Source organism: Chelon labrosus, assembly GCF_963514085.1.
Source record: "Chelon labrosus genome assembly, chromosome: 6".
Taxonomy (NCBI): Eukaryota; Metazoa; Chordata; class Actinopteri; order Mugiliformes; family Mugilidae; genus Chelon; species Chelon labrosus.
Genome location: NC_140342.1, coordinates 15820713 through 15843448, shown reverse-complemented (window position 1 = coordinate 15843448; position 22736 = coordinate 15820713). Strand labels below are relative to the sequence as shown.

The following is a 22736-nucleotide window of genomic DNA, read 5'->3' as shown; positions in this document are numbered from 1 at the left end:
AATGGTTCTTGTTATTTTGTACCATCGTGTCATGCCTTTTGCCTGAGCACAATAAAAAAGTGGCATGTGTGGGGTGAATCAACCAGGGCTCGGCTTGTAAAAGGCAGAAAACTCTTAAGCTGTCCTTCAGACACATAAGACTTCAGCACCTGTCAAGGGGTTACTTAAGTGTCAGCCTGTAGCCACGTGCACCCACCAGCACGCAGCTAGTCCATCCTACATGGCACTTTGTGTTATTTAGTGCTTTATTCTGCAAGAGCCCATTCCCCCTTCTATTCAGAACAGAGCACCACTCCATCTCTGATTTGAAATATTGGGCTGGGAGATGCTCTCACCCCCTAGGCACGACTGTATTTCAAAAACTGAAATTTGAGTGAGTTTTTCTGAAGTTCCCTGTGGTGCTGCTCTTTTGGACCACAACAGGCCGCAAATCTGGCAGCGGCAGCTTTTTCTCAGTGAAAATACAGAGGAACATCCACCCATTAAAGCACAAGAGGAATTTGGTTAGGGAAGGAATGTAATAAAATGTATAAAAAAAGCCAAATTTGACTTTACACAAAGGATCTAAGAATGTCAGAACCAAATGAGGGATATAAAGGAACAAATAGATCACAATTTCCTTATTTATGGGGTATAAAGTAAGGGGCGGTCACATCCTGCAGTCGGGTTTTGGTTATCACATAACATAGGAATGTCCTCTTTGAAGAGTACAAAGAAATGGGCTGCACATAAAAATCATGCAATTTGTTCATCCTAATTTGGAAGTGATTGTGGAAATAGTAATATGTTGGGAGTTTTAATGCTTTCAATTTGCATATTAATTAATGGAGCATAATCAGAATATAATACTCTCCCTTTTGAAAATGGGTTGCATCAAAAGACTGAGTGAATCATAATGGAAGCCTTTAAACAGAAACATTTGGACATTTGGCTTGGCACCATTTTGCTCCTTTGTTCCAGATGACAAATGGCTTCAATACTGTGAAGATTAATATAACAAAAATCTCATTGCTGGGAAAAAAACCAACTCCCCCTTTATTGGCAACAACCACAGTTATGAATGTCTGTTTTGTAGATTAACAACTAAGGATTTTTAAAACAGAAACAAAAAAAGGAACAGGGTGGTAAAATGTAAGTCTTGATTTAGGAGGGAGATCAGTGGCTCTGACTTTCTTATAGCTATTTCCTGCTTCCAGATAACCAGACAGCAGCCATAGCCGTCACTAGGGCTTTTTGCAGCTCACACATGACATTCCTGAATTATCAGTTTGTGAATCCCACTCCTCAAACGGAAGCACTTTGCAGTGTCACCTTGTAAATTCCTCCTCCTCCTGCTTTAAATGCATTTTAGTGCTTTGAAAATGACGAGACCACCATGTACTAGGAACATACCTCTGGCAATGCAACAGGTTCTTCTTTTTTCTGACTCCCACCCAAACACTCACCCATTTACTCTTCTCCGCTCTGCGACCAAAATAGAAGCAGCAAAGTGACATTGACGAGCCCACTGGGCCTGCAGGCTGACGTTAGCCCACCCTGGGTTGGAGCTGGTGCAGGACCACCAGAGCAGTCAGTGAAGCTCAGGGTGCCTGGGACAATTTATGACACCTACAAGGCGAGATTGCACTGTAGACACTTTAGAAAGCAAGTGGCTGAGTCATGGACCTGCTCCACTGCTTCCTGTTACCATTCATGGCTTCATTTGTGTTTATTACACCAACACATTTCTTTTTCATTCTTTTGTTGCCTACACAACAGCTATGCTACAGCAATCACGCAAGTATTGTTTTGCCTACGTATGACTATATAATTATAATTACTATTATTCACTTCCTTTTTGTTCACTCAGTTCAAAAACATGCAACAAAAACTGTTCATAGACTGAGTCTTGCAGTCACCTACATTTTCATGAAAGGTGCATAAAAGCTTATTATTATATTTAAAGCTTTGTATACTGTATCTTTATATGTTATAATACATCTTAGCTATTGTAAAGGTCGACTGATTTTTCATATGTAATACATACTTTTTCAAACATCATACATAAGCACATTATGAAGACAAACAATGAGTTTTATGAGCAGATAGTGAAAACGTTAAATGCTACGGTGGCTCATTTACTTCCATTCTTTTTGTAAGTGTGTAGGACAGAATAAATTCCATTCAAATTCAAACTGTTCAGGTTGGCTCGCTGATCAATGGTACATTACTTTGCTCCTGTCATCCCTTATGATGAGATGAGATGTACTGTTAACCTGTTATATAATTCATTACTGTCAATGGAGGCTATTTAACCTGAGCTGCATTTACATCTGTCCCTGTAATTAGTAGAAACTCTGTTCAAATTTGAAAATCCTCAGAGAAAGTAGATTTATGAGTTAATAAGGCCACTCCTCAGTTAAACAGGTTTCGTTTGATTTTTTTATGACGTACATGGTATAATGGACGCCCATTCACTTCCATTGTATTTATACCATAGACTGTATATAAATATGGACGACGCATCCACACTCACTTGCATAGACCAAACCGACAGTAGTTTCCTGGGGATACGGGCGGCGCCATCTTGTCAGTTTGGAGCCATATTCTGATCAGGAAGGACCCAGAATGGAGCCACGCAGAGCCGTGTTATTGATGACCCTCCTCACACTCACTTGCGTTTTTGTTTGAACTAAAACGAAACTTATCAGAAAAACTGACACTTGAACATGCATCGGCCTTATATTACCTGCCTAAAATGACAGAAAGTATCCTTGAAAAATAATTATTCGATGGGTGCTTTAGTGTTTCAGTTTGACCCAAGTCCCATCCACTAACATTGGGGGGTGGAGCTTATGACCTATACTGCAGCCAGTCACCAGGGGGAGCTCTACTGGCTTTGGCTTCGCTTTTGAGGAGCTGTTTTGCCATCTATCTTTATTTACAGTCTATGATTTAGACTTCAGCACCATATATACTATACAGCAGACATGCCATGAGTTCATGAGTAATATACAGGTTTGCATTAAAGCCCAATGAAGTAGTAGTTTCTGTTGACTCTGCACAGGCCAATTCCTGATTTACGTATGTTCGCAAGAATCCATGTTACGTAAATTTCATCCTCTGCCCACGTGTCCCCTTCACACCTTTATAATTTGCCATTAAAAGAATACAGTGGCACACAAATTGCATGCTAGTCCTGGTAACACATGAATCCATATTCTCCAGAAGCCCCGTGTTACGCCTGCCCACTGTAAGACAGGAGGCAACTAACTCCAATTGAAAGCTTCCTCATAGCACTCGGCACACCTCAGGAATAATATTCACACGGTGCTGCACACCAATCTGTAAAGCTTGGCTTGTGCTCCTGTAATGGATCTATGCAGAGACTACGTCTCTGCCCGTGTGAGTGGCCTACGCTGTTGTGAGAATTTGTGCGCTGGTGTGTCGGCCTTGTTCTGTAGTCATGCAGCTAAAAACACTAGCCAGCCGTGGGATATCTGTGCAGCTGTGTCGAGTTTCTTTGTGTTCCTCAAACAATGGCGACTGGGACGTGTTGGAGCTAATAAATTCTGCTGGTAAGAGAAAATATGGCAGACGTAGATGGTGTGTGCGAACACTGAACTGACATCGGCATAAAGGAGGTGAATTTTCTGCACTTTTCTGGCCGCTGAAAAACTTGGACGAGGGAACGCATTTTAGACCGGTCATAGTTTCCGTGACCCACGTCGCCGCCCCGTGCAGTTATATTTCTGGGGAGGTGCACTTCAGGCTTGATCTGAGACAGAGGCATAAATCCAGCTTAACTGGCTGCTATACTCTGCTGTATCGTTCCTGTAGCTTAAAAGCGCAAAGTCACTGCCAGCCTTTCAGAAACATCCACGGAGCCCTGTCTGTACTTTTGAGTCCTATGTGAGGTGTAGTGACTCTTTAAATATTACAATAATAACCAGACCACATACCAGACTGGTGAATAGCATAAATTTAGGTAAGAATGTAAGTTTGTGTTTGTCCACTGTGATCAGTCAATTAGATTTTAAATCATCATAAAGCCATCTAAAAAAATTGCCTTATTATTATTATTTTTGACTCCTGAAATGTTTCTAATTGCAGTAAGCTTTTAAAGATATAGACAGTGATCAGGGGCACGCCCTCACTGCACAAAAGAAGTGAAATTAATACCAGACCAGACCGTGGACAAGGCTTAATCCACAGCAGATTCTCCCCTCAGCTTGAATAAAGCTTTGCAGCGTGGCTCTCCACTACGTCTGCCTGCTCCGGTAACAAGCCTCTTCTGTGACCGGGGAAGAAAAAAATTCATAAGCAGGGCAAAGGTAGGGATAACCTCTCTGCCTTCCTCTTCAAATAGAGGCATGCTGAGCTTCACTGGAAATGGTGGCGGTAGGGGGCCACTGGGGAGCATTCAAGACCCCTCTCTCTTTCAGTTTTTAACCAGCCTTTTCCATGACCCAGTGTGCACACGATGCAAGCCAAAATAGATAATGAGGAATGTCAACCTAGAAACAGAAAATCACCTCTACCAAGACCAAACTGTTCCAGAGGGCTGGCTCGCATTCCACGGCAACTTTGAGTGATTTATTACTCCTGAAAAAAAAAAAAAAAAAAAACAAGTCTCCCAAAAAAGAGCATCTAGCTACACAGCTGGTTAATGCCAACTGGTTGTGACTTGTGATGAGTAATGACATCCCTTTGAGTCCGAAGCTTTGTTCTGCCATGTCTGGATGATGGATCATATTTTTAAACTCGTTCTCAAGATGTGCAGATTATTATTCCTTTCACGATAATTATTTTTTTTTTTAGCAGAGCCGAGACCTGTAAGGAATCATTTCGTCCTCCGCTAGGTCGGTTGTGTTATCAAGTTTCTGCGGAGCTTGAGTTGAAGCGGTAGTTGTCCACTTTTCACTGTGCTCATCAACAGTGGATCCAGGGTCCATACAAACCCAATTAAGAATCAATTTGAGCCAGTGTCAGACAGTCTGGCGCCTGGAGAGGGGTAAATGCTTTTAATATGAACATTTTATCGTTGTCTCACAGTCTTCCATCGTCTAACAGTCTGGCATGTGTAAAGTATCTGTCATGAAGCCTTCTGCCTCAATACTACCACACTGCTCCTTCCACAGACCTCAACACATGGCATTCACATGAAAGGTAGAAAAACTGATGCGTGAAACAATCCTACTTGAAAGGCATAAATCACAAAATACTCAATAACAATGAAATTTTGTCAGCAACCGTGATTGGCATATTTATTCTACCCGCTGTTCATTCACGATTTAGTCCCAAGACAAATGCCATGGCATGAAATTTGCTCCTCAATCATGTCAAACATGTCTGATGTAGGCCCAGATTGATGTGGTAGCCGTGAATGCTTTGAAAAACTGACACCTCTTTCTACCGTTAACTTGCAAATAGCCTAAGTAAATCCCTCCTATGCTTCCACCCACTTCACATCTATCACAGCTCAACCCTCAGTGTGACTAACGGAGTCGAGTGTATATGGATCTGCATATCTTAGCATTTGCTTCGTCTGAACCATTATCGCAAGTATAATAACATCAGTGTCAAGACAAATTGCATGTATTATGGCGGTAGTAGCTGGAAACTGCAGCAATGTACTATATTGGGGCTTAACAACCTTGTTCAGTACTCATTGCACTTCTACAGCAGACATGCCATTTATAGTGGGGGCTGTCAATTCAGTGTCATACTGTACTTATGCCATGTTGTACATGTAGTTTCCATCAGTTTGTGGCATTTCAGACAAAAGGGAGCCTGCGACAAGAGCACACAAAGCATGAAACCTGCGCTACAAACAGCCTCTTTAGGGCAGCTCTCTCCATGCAGAGATGATGGCTTCTATCAGCTGAGTGACAGTCGAGAAATGAGCTGCGTTTTCTGAACACATTCACCTGAGCATGGGGGTAATTTTTACACAAAGGTTCACAAAAATGGTGAACGTTCCAATGCTGTTATTGACTGAGCAATTAAGGCCAGTTATTGACTAGATACATATTTTGAAGCAGCGTAATGGGTCAGTGTTTTGACAGATGTGACAAGGTGATGACATATTTCACACATTGTGAATTGTTGCTATTTCTACCATTGTGTTTGCCGGCATCATTTTCCAGCAAATGTTGGCCATCCATTTGTAAGTTTTTTTGTTGAATGGGTACTGACATACAGTTTTCTTAACACAAACACTAAGTTGTAGAGGTTTTCACTGTGTTTTTGAACTTCCCAGGATATATCTGAACGCCAACTCACGTTTGTTTTGGTTGCTTTTGATGCAGTTGATCTCCAGGTAGACTGAAAGTTCACATTGGACTGTCGGAATTATTTTTTAATTGATCGTCTCTTGCCTCTGATCTTTCTGGCTGTGAGTTCTTTGTAGCTAATGCTCCAACCTCTCCTCTGGCGTTCCCCAAGGATCATTCTTAGGGCCTTTAGCTTTTAATTTATATATATATATATTACCCCCAAGCCACTGGGGACATTACCCATTAAAGACGATCTGACCCTGATCTGATTCTTTGCACAGATAGGCAGGCTATGTCTCCTGATGACACAGAACCAATTTATTTTCTTTTTAGATGTGTTTTAGATATCAATGCCTGGATGTATCAAAATGACTCGAAAGTCATGGGTTCAGGCTCAGACAGAGTCACAAAGTGTGACCATTTTTCTATTGCAGCGACTCAGAAAGAATAATGTATTCTTTTATTTCTCAAAGGCTAGACGTTTGTAATGATCATTTGCGGTCTAACCCAAAATGTTACAGATCAGTCATAACTAATTCAAAACTGCCCAAGTGCCAACTAAGACAAAAGGAAGAGAACACACTGTACCTTTTAAAAAAAAAAAAAAAAAAAAAACTTACATTGATTGCCTGTCAGTTAAATTCTATTACTTGTCTTTAAAGCACCACAGGGTCTTGCACCAGGTTGTCAGTCATCACAAAAAGCACTTTAAACTGCTCCAAAAGCTGCCATACTAATAAAGTAGCTGATTGAATGCGCCAATATTAACGCAATCGATTCCGCTCATTTAAGAGCAGCTATTCACTCTTTGTGTGCATCTGCTTTCGCTTGGTAATTAACTCCTGCAAATACGTAACACAACAAAAGAGACCAATTTAGTCTATTTATCTGATGTGGCTACGAGATTAGCACTAGGGCTAATCACCTTGGAATAATGTGTGGATAATGTGGGCGGAAGTAAAGAAGAAGTCTTGTGAGGTATCCTTATGCGTCAGATACGCCGTACAACAAGTAACCACTGTTTCCTTTGCACTTCACTTCAAGGCTGTTAATGAACATGTGTTCAGTTTCTCAGTTCACTCTTTGTTATCACGCGGATTTGTACACTATTGCACCACCAGGCTACAACCTGCAGTTTTGCATTCACACTCTTTACAGTCCCTGCTGTGTCTATAGCCACATAAAATCTCATCCATCAAAATGGCTAATTTGACTATATCTTTATTTGTTGTTATTTGTCCCACTTCAACATTTCCCTCACAGGAGATTGAGGAAGAGTGAAAACACCTGTGTAGGGCTTATTGTTTTATCTTAATTAAAATGACAAGTGTTTTTCAGATAGACTAACAAAGCATTTTTGAAAAATAAATTGTGGATGCTAATTGAACCGAAACTAGTGAAAAGGGTCGAATGTAGCCTCAAAGTCCCACCTCACTTCAAGGCTAGCTGTGTTCTTCTCACATCTATTCCACCATGTATTTTTTTTTTTTTTGCATAATGGGTTTTATTGCCAACCAATTTTCCCTGTGAGCTGCTTAGCAAATTATCGACTTCAAACCAGCCCTTGAGTGGATAATATCTTCCTGTTTGGTGGATTTATTATTTATTGCGCGTGTTTGTGTCGAGGTTAAACTGTATGGTATGCGTCTGTGCTCCAGGTGCTAAAAATAGAGGCTGTCCCAGAACTCCTGCTTGAATGACAGGATTCCTTTGGCTGGCACGCAAAGATGACCCATTTCCCTTTCCCTAAAAAGTCACCTAGTGTTTAAAGGTAGTTCAATCAATGCACTTTATTGGCATTCAAATGATAGTATAGTATAATAAACTTCTTCAAGGCAGTTTATCCAGTTTTGTCTGTATTTTATTAAAAAAAAATGAACAACTCAACAGTGTGAATAAAACTTAAACCTCCTACTGCTGAATAGAATTATTAGAGGCTATAAATATTTTTTTTCTCTCCGCCTTTTCATACTCCCAACAATGAGCATCTGTTTCCATTTTGTGTTGTAGCCTGTGAAGTGAAACAGCGCAGACTTGCTGTGCAACAACAGGGCAATAACACTTACAACTGCACACAAGATAAACATTCGCCATTGCAAACTAAATTAAAACAAATGTTCCCAAGTGCTTTACCAAGTGCCTTAAAATGCTCGACTATAGATTTAGATGCCTTTTCGAGATAATCTTGTTTTTGGAATGAGACGCGATGATATTTCTGGAGCAAATCACCCAGCTGGAAAGCAGCGACTGTGGTACATTACATTTATTTGTTCTGCACTTTTCCCCATATAAGACCTTTTCTTTTTCTTTTTAACAGACATTGTAAGGACAGAGGAAAGGCACAGTTATGTGAGTCAAAAAGATCTAGAGATGAGACAAGTCTGGAGCCATGTTGCCTGTCAGATTTCATCTACTGTAGAGAGCTGAATTTGCTTTCTATTCTCGATCTAACTTCAGTCAGCGGAGTCCGCAGTTACCACAAATCTCCTGGGGAGAAAAACTGGTGACTAACTTCTGAGGAATATACGGCGTCTCCATTGAGAATATAAAGTAACTTTAAAGTTAATAATATATAAATTAATAAATTGATAATTGAGTTTGCTCTTTGTCATTTTTCCACAAACTGGAACTCATTGCGTAATATTTTTGCAACTTAGTTCAGATATTGAGAAGTTCAAAAGTTCTAACTTCGTAAAGTTATAGTGGAAATATTTGCTAAGTGGTACTGTAGGCATCAGGGTGGTTGACTGCTAACAATCAGGGGATGACTCCAAATCCTCCTCTATCAAAAAACTTCTGATAAAAAAAAAAAGGTACTTCTAAACAGACTTTTTCCATGTTTTGTTTCCCAAACATTTGATTCTTAAAGCATGAAAAACTTGGAGAAGAGAGGAAGCTTGAAAAGAGAAGGAAACTTGGAGAAGTTAGGAATGGTTTGGATTTAACCTACCATATAATCTCAGCATGAATATTCCGCCCTCTCAAATCTGTCCAAAGCAAACTGTGCGTCATATCAGATATCTAATACTACTAAGCCTACACGATGGGAAAAGGATAAAATAAACAAGGCATGAATGAGAGTTGAAAACAGCTCAACTGAGTAAACTTTCTTAATTTGATTGCAAAACCGGTTCTAATGTGATTTCTTTGGTATGTTCTGCAGCTCCCTGAGTGGTAGGGAAGTTAATCTTGTTACCTTGAAAATATTGTTACCTATGGAAAAATGAAGACAGCAGCCTCTTTGACACGGAGGTTATGTTATACACCGATCAGCCACAACATTAAAACCACTGAGAGAAGAAGTAAATTACATGGCTGTTGCCATCAAGGAGTGTCATTACTGTGGGGTGGGGGCCACAGTAATGACACTCCTTGATGGCAACAGCCATCCCCAGCAGGCTAGAGTCTGACACAGGCACACACACAAGCAGTTTAGGAACAACTCAAAAGATATGAAGAACAGCACAAGGTGTTGACCTGGCCTCCAAATTCACTAGATCCCAAACTAATCAAATATCTGTGGGATGATCCACAGAGGCCCCTCACCTCAACCCGTAGGACCCAATGCCCCCCACTAACAACTTTCTGTTGCCAGACACCACATTCCTAACCTAACACTTTAATAAATGCTGATTAAATATAAACTGACAAATGTTACGCTTAACAAAGACATATGCAAACTATATATTCATTTTCAAAATATTAATGTGCATGCTACTAAGCTGGAAATTTCTTACAGAGATTTCTTTGGAACTGATCAGCACATTGCTACGGTCGGGTGTGAAACGGGCAAGTAGACATAAACGACAAACCTTTCAGCCTGTTGAATTTGAATGGGATTTGCAAATATGATATGCAAACTGTCATCTTGGACCTCTCTCTTTGTGTCAGTCTTATCTTGAATCTGCTTCACCGTGGTTAAAACCAGTCCATCACGTAAAACTACCGTTACATTACCGCCATGATAATCCCCACCCTTTTTTCATGCAGCCATGTGATTGCAACATAGCTACTCTACCCCATAAACGTCCTGTAAGGAATTAAATTCTTCTCAGTGCAGAAGTAAAAGAGAGAGTTCTTGTCTGCATTGAACAAATCCCTTAGGAAGTCCTCAAAACTCAGTTTAGAGTCTTTGATTTGCCTTTTTTTTTAAAAATAAAAAATAAATAGCTTTTCCCTCCAAAGTTTTAAGGGGAAAAGCTTTGAATTTGCGGCTTTTGATCTTAATGAGTAAAACCATCTAATAACGACTCGAGATGTACTCACCGCAGCATTCCCGGCTACTCTCTTATTTACCGCATGAATGTTTGTTGAAACACCCCACATTATTGCATGAGGTTTCCACCCCCCCAGTCATGTGAATGGCACATTTGGACAGGGAACACACACAACGCATGAGAGGACAAAATCAAAGGCGACATGCAGAGGTGAAGGAACTCTGTCTTTCTGTGGGCTCGTTGTGGCAGCAAAACCCACAAGAATGCTACCACCAAAAAAAAAAAAAAAAAATGCATTACCACTCCTGTAATCTAATGTATCACGTGGCATTTGAATTCGCAGGAAGTGGATTTGACTTTGTATTTTGCGGGCTGCTGTTTTGGGACCTGATTAAAAGTGAAATAATGAAAAACACACGCACTATTTCAAAAGCGGTGCGATCATTCCAGTGGATTAGATGCAGTAATAACTTAGCAACTGACAACTCACAAACAAACAAATCAGTTTATTCACACCATACAGAAATGTTGTATGTGCTGCTCGCCAAGGTGAGCCAGGGGAATGTGTGTTTCTTCCTTACATTAAGCTGCATTGAAGGGAGAAGCAGTAACCTAGCAATCTTGAGCAATCATAAGTGATGTTTTGTGTGCAGTGTATGTATGGATGGTCGTTATTCTCCGCATTGCTACTTAACACGCAGTGAGAAAGCAAAAGCTTGAATGTGGAAATGAGCGACCTGAGTGTCTTTGTAAAAACCTATAATTTACAGCACGGAGTCTGTTCTTATGATAAAGTCAGATCCCTCACTGACAAATTTATTTACACTCTTCGGATGAGTCAGCAGCAAAACTGACTCCTACTTTCAGTCCCTTTGTGCTATTACTTGGGAGGGGGGTTTTGATTGCACACCGAACCCCGGCAAGAATGACAGGCCGCAGCGAAACAGCAGAGGCAAGCATTTTCTGACAACTTCACCGGTCCGCAATGAGAAAAAAAAAAAAAGAGAGAAAGAAGGACGAAAAAACAAGAGACAAGGGCCGACCGCGTGTATTTACATATATACTGCGTTGACCGCGAATGAATAAAACACCAGCAAGCCGAGCTCTCCCGGGTCAGTTCAAATGAAATAGAGAGTTTACACTTTCAGTAGTGGGCCATACATAAACATTGTTTCTCTAAATAAAAATACGTGCCAGTGGATCAGCATCATTACATCTGTTTTCTTTTTCTCCAGCTATTCTTTATTATGTAAAACTACGCCTCAGAAAACATGCGAGCGCTGCACTAATCCTCTCACTTTCCACCTGGAGAATTTGACCCAAATTCACATTTCCCCCAATGCGACCAGGGGACTGTTTTTATTGAAGCCACGTGTAACGGAGACCACTGACCTGGCTATGTACTTTGGCTCATGAGAAGAGAGGAGAAGCGATATTTAGGATTTTAATAATTCCGAACACTCAAGTGTTTGTTCTCAGGCCGCCTTTTCTCTGGCAAATATGTCCTTTGCTTGAATTTTGCACCACGGAGGTGGCTCTTTTATTACAATGCTGCAAAGTGAGGATCTAAAAATAGGAGCAGTGTTGGGGAAGAATGAAAGCTCCTACTAACAGTATAATATCATGTTCAAAAGAAAGCTGCATGGGGCTGAACTTTAGAAACCTGAGGAAAATGTTACCATGAGCCTGCCTCCAGCTGGGCAGATCATTTTCCTTCCAGTGCATCGATTGTTGAGAAATGACAACACAAACTTCACATGATATTTAGAGGGAAAATGACAGAGCGCAGACGGCATATCAGAAATTGCATGTTGTCTGAGCACAAAGGTAGCCATGCACAGACACCTCTGCTCACAGTGAGAACGCAGCTGGGAGTCCGACACAGGTAGACATTACGCATCTCATGAACCATTAATGTGCTGTGTTGCTTTGGCTTGTCATGTGTATAATGGTTTCTAATGGCAGCTTTAGTGTGGGGACGGAATAAATCAGAACATTACGAAATATATTTATTTGTGAGGCAAATAAAAACCAAAAAACATGTAGCCTGCAGCTGGCATATCCAGAGCAGTCGACTAATAATTGGGTGCTGTGCACAAACGTGCTGTTGTCCAGTTTGTCATTAAGATGATATCATATTTGTCTGCAAATGGCGATTTAATGCTAATGTTTTGCAGCTCACAATAAAAATCCTGATGGGCTTTCGCCTTTGAAGTGTAATTTCGCCCGAATCGTTTCCAGTCCGCTCAGTTATAGTTTCGTGTTTTTTGGGGTGCCAAGTCAGCTACAATCCTGGTCTCCATTCACGACCGTAAAATCAGGATTCAATTTGTCCCCTCTCCCTTGTAACCAACAGTGGAGGCATGGTGTGCTTTAAAAATGAAGGCAGGATCAATGCAACAGGAAAAAAAAAAAATTCCTTCTTCGTGAATAATTCTGACTTAAAGCCAGGTGTCTGTTAAAACTGTGGCTATACGTTGCACATAATTTACGCCATTTTCCTTTCAATGAAAACGCATCGATCAAATATAGAGACACGTGTTGAGAAAAATCCACACCATGTTCCATAAATATTCCAGTGAGGGCTTGTCCTGTGCTTTCAAGACAAGATAGGGACTTAAAATAGTCCTTTTAGCCCTCTGTGCTGTTTTATCTCCTCTTGCAATGATATACTTAAAGCATTCAAAGAGGATAATTAAAGTTTAAACACGTGTTATTTTTCTGCAGGCTAATCAGTCGCTATTTAAAAACCAAACCTCTCATCGTCATCCTGCTCCAATTTCAATCCATAGGATGCAGGCTGTATCAGTACACATTCAGAGAAAAATGTCCCTATTGGAAAACCTGCTTGAATTTGGCGCATGCGGGCTTCTTTCGATACACAAATGAATAAATGTTTGTTATTGCGCCAGTAATACAACTATACCCAGTCTGAATGGGGCCACCATAAATCCATGGAAGCTACAAAGAGAGTAATGCGTCTACATTAAAGCAGATAACATCCAAAAACTAACAGACAAAAAAACAAGCCTTCAGAGCGCAATCTTTTTTCCTTCATCGGGGACAGCAGAATTCATAAATATATATTTATTGCTGCAGAAACCAAGATAAATAACAAATAATTCATCCCTTGTGAAAAGGGATTTTGAGACAAAGCTGGCAAAGTTACACATATCTAAATTAAACAGCCATTGATCACATATTGAATATTGTACTCTAATAACATGCAAAAACTCACATTTCAAGCAGTGAGTTGTGTTTTTCATATCTAAAATGAAAGGGGCACACCACTGGATTTGCCTCGTATTACAGACAACCCACTTTAAATCCAAGCCTAGACATTTTTCAAACCTTACTGCTACAGTTTAGAAATCTACGTGTAGTCAGTCAACTCTTTTAGGCAGCCATTGACATTCATTCAATTTTGTATGATCAGTTTGGGAACTTTTAAGCTGTGTAATACTTTCTAGTTGTTGTGTTTTTCTTGTCTAAAATTTAAAGAGCATACCACTGGATTTGCCTCCTATTACAGACAACCCCGCTTTAAATCCAAGCCTAGGCTACAGTTTAGAAATCTATGTGTAGTCAATCAACTCCTTCAGGCAGCCATTGACTTTCATTCAATTCTGTACGATCAGTTAACACATTTCTAAGTTGTGTAATACTTTCTAGTTGTTACTTTTAAGTCAGAAAGAGATTGCTAGCTGATTTTTGTGCCATACAGAGATGAATTAAAACCAACAGCCCATAGGGAACATTAGGAAAAACACAATTATCACACGTGAAACAAAGAATCCTACAGCGCATATACTGCAAATACTGTACGAAAAAGGCAATTTAATTTTGATGAATACAAACTGGTAATATCTTGTTCGCCTGTTTAAATAGCTGCAGAACCAGATTCAATTATTAGAACTGCATTAAATTAATCGCATATATAACTGTCAGTGGAGCCATGTTGTCAGGAATAAAGGAAGTCAATGAGCGCTACACTTTCTTGCTGTGAACATATGGGTGGATGCTAAATGTTTGCACACACCCTCTGCTCCCGGGGACTGATTGATCATCACCGTACACTGGTCGCCCGGGTGCACGTTCGTATGATAATAACTGCTGGATTCATTACTTGCACGGTGGAGTGTTAAGTCAAGTTAAGCCATCATTTTTAAGATTATTGCAATTTGTATTTACACTTTACACAGGGCAGTTGTACTTACTCTGCACACTATTTGTCTGAGATAACGTTATTAGATTACTGACATGTCACCACTTTATTGTAGCCTATAGTTTAATTGAATCTTATAGCTATGGAAATAAGGATTATTGTCCCTCTGGAAATCTCGAATGCTCCTGACAAAAGGTGATTTTCTTTTCACCTCGTTGTATTTTGCATTTCATCTTTGTCCTCGTCCAATTAGAACAAGCCTTGCATCAGCCTCATTATATTGTACTGTTGTGTTGTTTGGATTCGTACTAATGATGCAGGTGAAAAGTGCTGCTCATGGTGCTGAGATTCTAAGAGCCTAGTATGTTGGCTATTTATATGAGCCGCTTTGAGTTGCATGGGTTTCGGTAATGAAGGGTCTCGCATGTTTTTGCATCTCTACTGATTAAACCAGGCGATGCGATGCTGATTAGAACACTGTGCTAGGTGGATTGAAGTGCACAAGCTGGAGGGGGATACAGCACATCTTGTGTGTGCTTTAGGAGACGCATGAAATCTGAACACACATGAGATGAAGGTTTTTTTTTACATTAGCCTTGACGCACGCAGCCGTAATTTGCATTAGGATCCGATCCGTGGCGGTGATCCGCTCCGGGTTTTGGGTGCTGTCCTCCACAGCCAGCTGCTGCAGAGCAGGGGACCGGTGCGCCGTTTCTCCTCGCCTTGTTTGCCTCTAGTCCGGCTGTAGCTCCGACTGTCTGCGCGGCGTGTGGATGAGGCGCAAAGGGAACAACCCGGAGCGCACCGAAAGCCAGCCTAAAGAAGTCGTTTTATCCCTCCTCGGGATCTATCTGTGAGCCAGACCGCTGGAGACTTTCACAGAGACTTATCAGTGTCGGAGACGTGCTCGGAGTTTGGTTTTATAAGGAGGCTAAGGGCGCATCTCGTCTCCTTGAAGTGATCCTTTTTTATGCAGTCTATCCGTAGCGCTCCCGTCGGAAGGAGCCTGGGCGCACGCACAAGAAGAGGAGGAGGAGGAGGGGAGTAGCGATCATTACTTTTGAACAGACCCTTCGCCATGGAGCTATTCGTCCGGTCCCGGACGTATTGGCTTGAAGAGGAGCAGATACCTGCCACAGGAAACCCCACCACCATCTGTCCACTGTGAAGAAAGTGGAGCATGCAGCCGAGCCACAGCCGTCTTTGTGCGACCTGCCGCTTAGTTTCGGGGGGCCTCTTCTGAAAGAGGAGCGGAGAGGAGGGGGGCTCCTGGTGTTAATCTGAAATTCACACACTCCACGCCGGGATCCATATTTTGGCACGGCAGCATACCCACTGTAAGTAGCCTTTAAAGGCGGATGTTTGGGGGGGTTTCAGGGGAGATGCTGGGCTATGCCTTGCTGAATCAATACCATTTATTTACACTCCCAGGATAGGATAAGGCAAATGTCAGAAAACGGGCCCACGGGCTCTTCCAGCAGTTTAAAACTGTTGTGATGAGATCAATGCATATCCCCGGTCTTATTCTGCAGCAGCATTGTCACCCAGACTTTTAATTAATATGAAGTTGCTTCGGCTCTGAGGCTCGCAAGGATTTTCAGTGCTCAGATTTCCATATATTTTAATTTAAAGGGCCACTGAAGGAGGCTTTTTCAAGTATCTGACAAATTTAGTTAAATATTTATTTTATTATTAATGGAGAAATCCCATCATGTTAATATAAAGCTTGTAAAAAAAAAAAAAAAAAAAAAAAAAAGTAATAGGTGTTGGTGTCTTGGATGTTCAGCAGTGATAATCAGAGTGATAACATGGTGGAAAAATAGGGCTCACACAAACATCTCCACCCAGTCCAGGACAGCGGGAGCTAAGTAGTTGGATGTCAGTTGCTGTCTCCATTTACCTCTCCATTTTGCGGCCATAAAATAAGATCATTTCACAGGGCATGTATAATTCACGGACCCGAGCCAGCCATGTGTGATGATGGGGCGCACACTCACACAGAGTTTTTACAGGCTGAAGGAGCCATATCCCGTTCTCACGTGAAGCTCAGAGATGAGGCTAGAAACCACAGGAGAGCAAGAGCTGTGTTGATCTGAAATATCGAGGTTAAATAATGTCTACACATAATCCATACTGTCTATATCAGACCTGGATAGTGCTGCAACATTATATAAGCCACACTGACAAGTTGGGAAACTGAGAGCTTCCTCGGGCATATGCTTATATAACAGCTTCAGGCGGGCAGAAGTATGGATGACTTTTCAGTTGGTGCCGTTTTTGGACATGAAAGCAAAGCAACAAATTTCACTATTACGGATTTGGACTTAAAAAAAAAAGAAAGAAAAACTGCACCATTATATAAGCTATATGCACGGTGTGACAAATCTTCTAGCCACCACACAGATCCGAGCATATTTTGACCGTGGCGGGTAAGTTTTTGTGTCGTGCCAGCCATTTTGGAAGACAAAAAAAGTCTCCTTGGCTGGGATGATGTGCGGCGCTTAATGCTGACATGCCCATCAGTGATTCCTGAAGATGAAAAGGTCACTTCCTCCACCTGCCAATAAGGTATAATAGGGGGATTTGCTGTTGAGTGTAGATGCTGCGCTTGAAATTAAAAGAAGCCAGCGTTTCGGTTCAGGTTATTTCCCGAAACAAGTGCTGAGACGGTGAATGGTAGGAATTCAAAGAGAATGGGGACAAATGGTCTGTTGCCTCTTCCTCCCCCGCTCCACCCTGCCTCTCTCTCTCTCTCTCTCTCCCTCTCTCTCTCTCTCTCTACCTCCCATCTCTCACCCATCCCAGACATGCTGGTTTGGTCCATTTGTCTGTGTTGTCTTGGGAGGAAGTGCCATCTCCTCTCACATTGCGCAAATGGTTTCAGTTCATGCCAGTGTGAATTCTAGCGGGTTTTTGTAACTGCCAATTTCCATATCAAAGTGTCTGCATTTCAATAGGGAGAACTTGAGCTACCAGCCCCCTTTCCTCTAAGCAGTTTTGTCCTGATAGAGTATTGCTGCTGCTGCTGCTGCTGCTGCTGCTGCTGCTGCTGCTGGTGGTGGAAGCTACCGACAGGATTGCTGGACACTGCAGTTGGTTTACGTGTGTGCGTGCGCATTCGTGTGTGTGTGTGTGTGTGTGCGCGTGAGAAGTATTTGTGTTGGAAACAGATTTCGTGTGGACCGGGGGAGAATTTGTTGGCCACAATCTACCACCAAAAGCCATGTATTTAGTGGAAATTCTGGACCCCATACAGAAACATGGTCATGTTAAAAAGATTTTGTCTGCTAAAAACATTTTCCCCTACTATTTCTCAGCCCGGACATAAAACATCCACAGAGGTCTTTATTTTCTAGGTGAAAGGGAACCCACAGTGTTGCAGAGGGGGGGAGAGAGAGAGAGAGAGAGAGAGAAAAAAAAAATCATGAATAAGTTGCTGAAAATCTTATTTATTTTTTTATTTATTTATTTTACTGGTGTTTCGACCACGGCAGTCGAAAAATGAATTTGTTTTCAATCGCTAAAATAAATGGTTTAAGTCTCCATTCAGCGAGCGTCGATGCATTCAAGCACCGTGTAAGACTCTGAGTACCTTGCGGTGTCTGATTGTTTGTCTGTCGCAGAGATAATATTTATTTCCAATTCTGTGCAGCTGTTGTTTGTCAGAGAAAGAATGCGCCAAGACACCGTTTTATTTTGATGGATTCTTCTTCTCTGTACCTCTTTGTCTCGTGATACGTGGCCTAATGTTCCCTGCAATTTTAGGCAGGTTAAATAGATGAAAATAAACACTTTGCGCCGTTCACAAAGAGGAGAAGAAGAATGGAAAAAGAAAAAAGGCGGCTTCTTGCCCTTGTGTGTGCCCTTACTTTGAAAATAGGATCGGCGACGGTTAATATTGAAAGAAAAGCGCGGCGTATGAGATGTTATTACACAGAGGCAGGGAATGTAAATGCCATCGGAGGCGCAGCAGGGGTCAGTGGCCCCTTCATGGCCGTCCTGCTCCTGGGTAATAACACGAGCCAACTGCTCCCCAACCTGTCAGACGGGAGAGCTCGCCTTTTTCCTCCCCTTCCTTTTGTTCGGACAAAATAAGATCACAAAAACTTGCGGGCGAGGCAAGTGTGGGAGTTTTTTTTGAGGTTCGAACCCAAAGAGCAGGATGGAGGGGGAGGAAAAGAGAAAAAGAAAGAAAAAAAAAAAAAAAAGGACTTCACCTGCCATCTTCACTCACGGCAGGCGGGTTTGACAGCTGTCTTGTTCAATTCCTGTGACACGCTCGCTGTGAAAAGTTAGACAAACAAATGGACAGAGAGAGAGGAGGGAGAGGGAGAGATGAATAATGGCAGATGAGGCAGTTTTGATTGTATTGATCTTACGAGAGAAATACTCTCTACATGTAATGCACAGTGCTTGCTTTCGTGAATGGGCTCTTTTCTTGTGAGAACGGCTGCACCTTCTCCTGCTCCTTAGTGCTTTATTATGATTCCTACAACAACTTCTGACAAAGCCCAGAGAACAGAGCTCCCTGCATTGTGCCTGTGTAGGAGGCACGTAGGGCAGGAGCAATTGCAGCAGCAACTGTGGTAAGTTGCTCGAGTCAAGAAAAAAAAGTGAGAGTGGAGTGGAAGCCTCGCCGCGGTGTGCTGAGCCGAGCCCCGGTTGTTCAAATTATTAAAAAGCTGCCGAAGAGGAGAGGTACATGCATTCTGCTCTGTTGAGGCAGCGGAGGAGCCGGCGTCAGTGCTCTTTTTAAGATGGATTTCTTCCTGGGTGAGTGTTGCCGCAAAATGGTTTATGGAGCCTAGAAAGTAGTGTTTGAATCAGAGGGGATGACACCAAACCTGACATTTACTGGTGACGCTTTGAAGAGAGCAGACTTTTTTCTTCCAAACATCCAAGTTGCACTCTCTGTTGTTCACATTTGGCCTGTTAGCCAGAAGGAAAGGAAGAAATACACAAGAGAGGAATGGGTTTAAAAAAAAAAAAAATCAGTAAAGGGCATTTTGTTTATTTAACAAAGTGCTTCGGGGCGAGTTTCACTGCAAAAGCCCATCACAGCCATTCTGTGGTTTGCCTCGAAAATAAAGAGACAGATGACTGGAACGAATGATTATGTGTTAGGGTAGTTAACCCGATGGATGGATATATGGTCTCGCTCTTTTTCACTGAGAAAATACATCAGAGGGAGGGAAAAGTCTCTCTCCCATACTGCCACCTCCTGTGTTTAAAATGACAGTTAACTTTCCCCCACTGGTTTAAAATGGATGTTTAATGATCAACGGAGGCTTGGAGCTTAGGTCTAGCAGTCACGCTGGCTCTATACGCAGTCGCCGCCGAGCCGCCGCTAAGAAAGCTGCCCCCTCGGTGTTGTTAAAGGACGCCCCGCTCAAAGAGGGGCCTGCGTCCTGAGTGATGGATCATCAGAGGTCTCTTTGGGGTGTGTGTTAACCCTTTGGAGTGTGCACATCTCTCCCGGTTGGGGAGCCGTCGGCGGCGTGTGATGGATGTGTCCCGGGTCTTTAGGCTCCATATATCAGGAGATTAGCACTGACCTGTGAGTTGTCTGGGCCGCCCTCGGAGCTTCTTCTCCAACACTGGCTGACATTAGCATATGAGGACACTGCTCTGTCTCAGGGGGATACAGAGATAGTGTTCTTTATTTGGTTCTGTCATAGTATAGGTCAGAGGAAGTGTGCAGATTAAAGGCTGAAGGCTTTGTGTTGGTATTAGGTGTATCTGACAGGTCATCTGTCTTCAGTGGTGGAAATGCTTCTCCCTTCCTCAAATTCCTAAATACTACCATATAATTATCCTAGAAATTGAAGTTGAGGCCATGCATCACTGCAGACACATCTCCCCGTTCCTCCTCCATGGTATTCATGAATCATATAAAAATGTAAATCCGTCGGCTGATGTGGGGTAACGTTGTTACTCCTCATGGCATCGGAAAGAAAGCGATTGGAGCAGGTACACACCCACACCGGTGTTTTATTTTCCGAATGCCTGCGAGTGTGATGGACAGCTGGGGTTCGTCTATTAAGTGCTTTCACGTGAACAGGCGCTTTTGCTTCCAAAGAAACTAGTTATTCGGTGTATTAAGAGGATAAATTAAATACCGGATCGAGGCTCTTTCACTCACCTCCGTTTTGCTGCAGAGTCTTTTCTAATGATCATAGAACCCTTCCACATTTAGTGCTCTCATGCAGCGCCGACTCTGTCCAACGCTTAAATGTCACCTCCCACGGCATTGCTGGCATTTGTTCTTGTTGTGTCTTTATGTATAGAAAGAATTCTTTAAATGCCAATTTTCAGCGAGCTGTTTAGTATGTCAAAAAAAAAAAAAAACAACAACGAGGCAGGGGATCACCTGTAGTCTGCTGGGTTTTTATCTACCGTATCTAATGGCTATTTGATGCCTGCTCGGTGTCACTTTGTGCCTTGTGATGAAGCCAATGTATTTTCAAGGTGAGGGGATCTTGTCGGAGCCCTTGAACGTTCCCTGGGCTTTGATTGGCAGGCGTTGTCACATAAGATGTGGAGTGGTGGGAGTCGCACGGCAAAGGGAATCTATTACCTTGGATGGCAAGGCGTGCTTTCACAGTGTGTCAGTGCAGTCAGCCATCTTGCTCTCTCCCCGCGTCTGGAACAGTCCCTCCTCGGTGCAACGAGGGAGCGGCTTTCAAGTTTAATTTTGGCGCTTGCCATAAGTAACATTATTGATGTTTTTATCCTATGGCGAATCATCTCGTGAAACCAGAAGCGTTCGGGCGTCGGCGTTGGATCCGTGTTGCAACTTAAATGGCGCGCGCACGCACGAAAAAAAAGCAATAAAGAATTCAAATTTCAGCTGAGCCCTTTTCTTGTGGAGTTGTGCTGATTTCCGCCATTTCAAAAGCCTCCTTAATACAGAGAGAGAGAGAGAGAGAGACAGAGACAGAGAGAGAGGGAGAGACTGCAGGCTCTGTGAGTTGCAGCGAGAGAAGGAAGCTTGTTGTTGATCAGCCAAGCAAATCAGATCTTGATATTTGAAGAGTGGAGTTGTGATTGCTAATCACTCCACTGCTGAGTTTTAATTAGGAGACTCATAAGCATACTGTCATTTCTCAGCAGAGCATAGTTGAGCATCAGATGTACTTAAGAGAACAAATAATTAGTTGTCTTAGTGGGCTACAAATACCAATGCAGGTCTCTTGTAGTATAGATTAATGAGTATTTTATTCTATGTACTTGCCCTGATTAAAAGCGTCGCGGTGTAACTGTGTTTCATGTGTGTTGCGCATATGCTTTTCATATCTTAAAACATTTCTTGACCCCATTAAGGGATAACATAGACTTGTTTTTGAGCAAAGAGGCCGGGCATAGACATAGTCCTCATCACCAAAAGAAGCCCGAATCTAATCTCAAACTATTTTCTTGGGGATATTACTATAGATTGGACTGAGCTTATTTTGAATGGGCAGGTTTCTGTCCTGTGCTCCTAAGACCTTTGTTAGGACATTTTAATTACAGCAGAGCTGGATGTAATTGATCTAGGCTTAGAGGGATTTCACTGTCAATGAGAATGAGCCCGGGCGTTAATACAGCCGAGCAAACGCTTCCACCTCTGTGCCGCACTAGCACACTCACGCAGAGGGGCCGGTGGAGACGAGAGGAGACGCCGTCCTCTATCCCTTAATTCAACGAGGCGTCTGCCTTTTATGTGTAACGGTTAAATCAGCCTCGCAGGACCGGCTGACCCGCAGGCACAAAGGAGTCCTCCTCTGACTCCACGTTAACATACGTATCTGTTGCCGTCACTGTTGCCACCTGGAGTGTCCTCTTACGAAGCACTTTCTTCATGGTTCCATGTTGTCACCCACAACATTTAATTTTTTATAAGGCCGTTAGATAATGCTTCCCGATGAGGGTGAATTATTGATGGTCTTGTTCGTATGAGCGGGACAGGGCAGGCTTTTAACTCTCTGAGCTGCTGGGTCTCTTATCCGGTAACTAAGGGACACTGCACAAACACCCAAAGGAATGATGTACTAGAGGAGGAAAAAAGAAAAAAGCGGAGGTGGTGTGTGTGTGTGTGTGTGTGTGTGTGTGTGTGTG

At 42.3% G+C, this 22736-nt stretch overlaps 1 protein-coding gene across 1 annotated transcript in view; it reads left to right on the top strand.

The window, feature by feature from the left end:
* The first annotated feature begins 15353 nt into the window (after nucleotides 1-15353).
* Nucleotides 15354-22736, top strand: part of adgrl2b.1 (adhesion G protein-coupled receptor L2b, tandem duplicate 1) — an 80927-nt gene continuing 73544 nt past the window's right edge. Inside the window, exon 1 of the mRNA XM_084546051.1 lies at nucleotides 15354-15976. The gene's annotated coding sequence lies outside the window, so the exon portion shown is untranslated. The remainder of the gene's footprint in view (nucleotides 15977-22736) is intronic.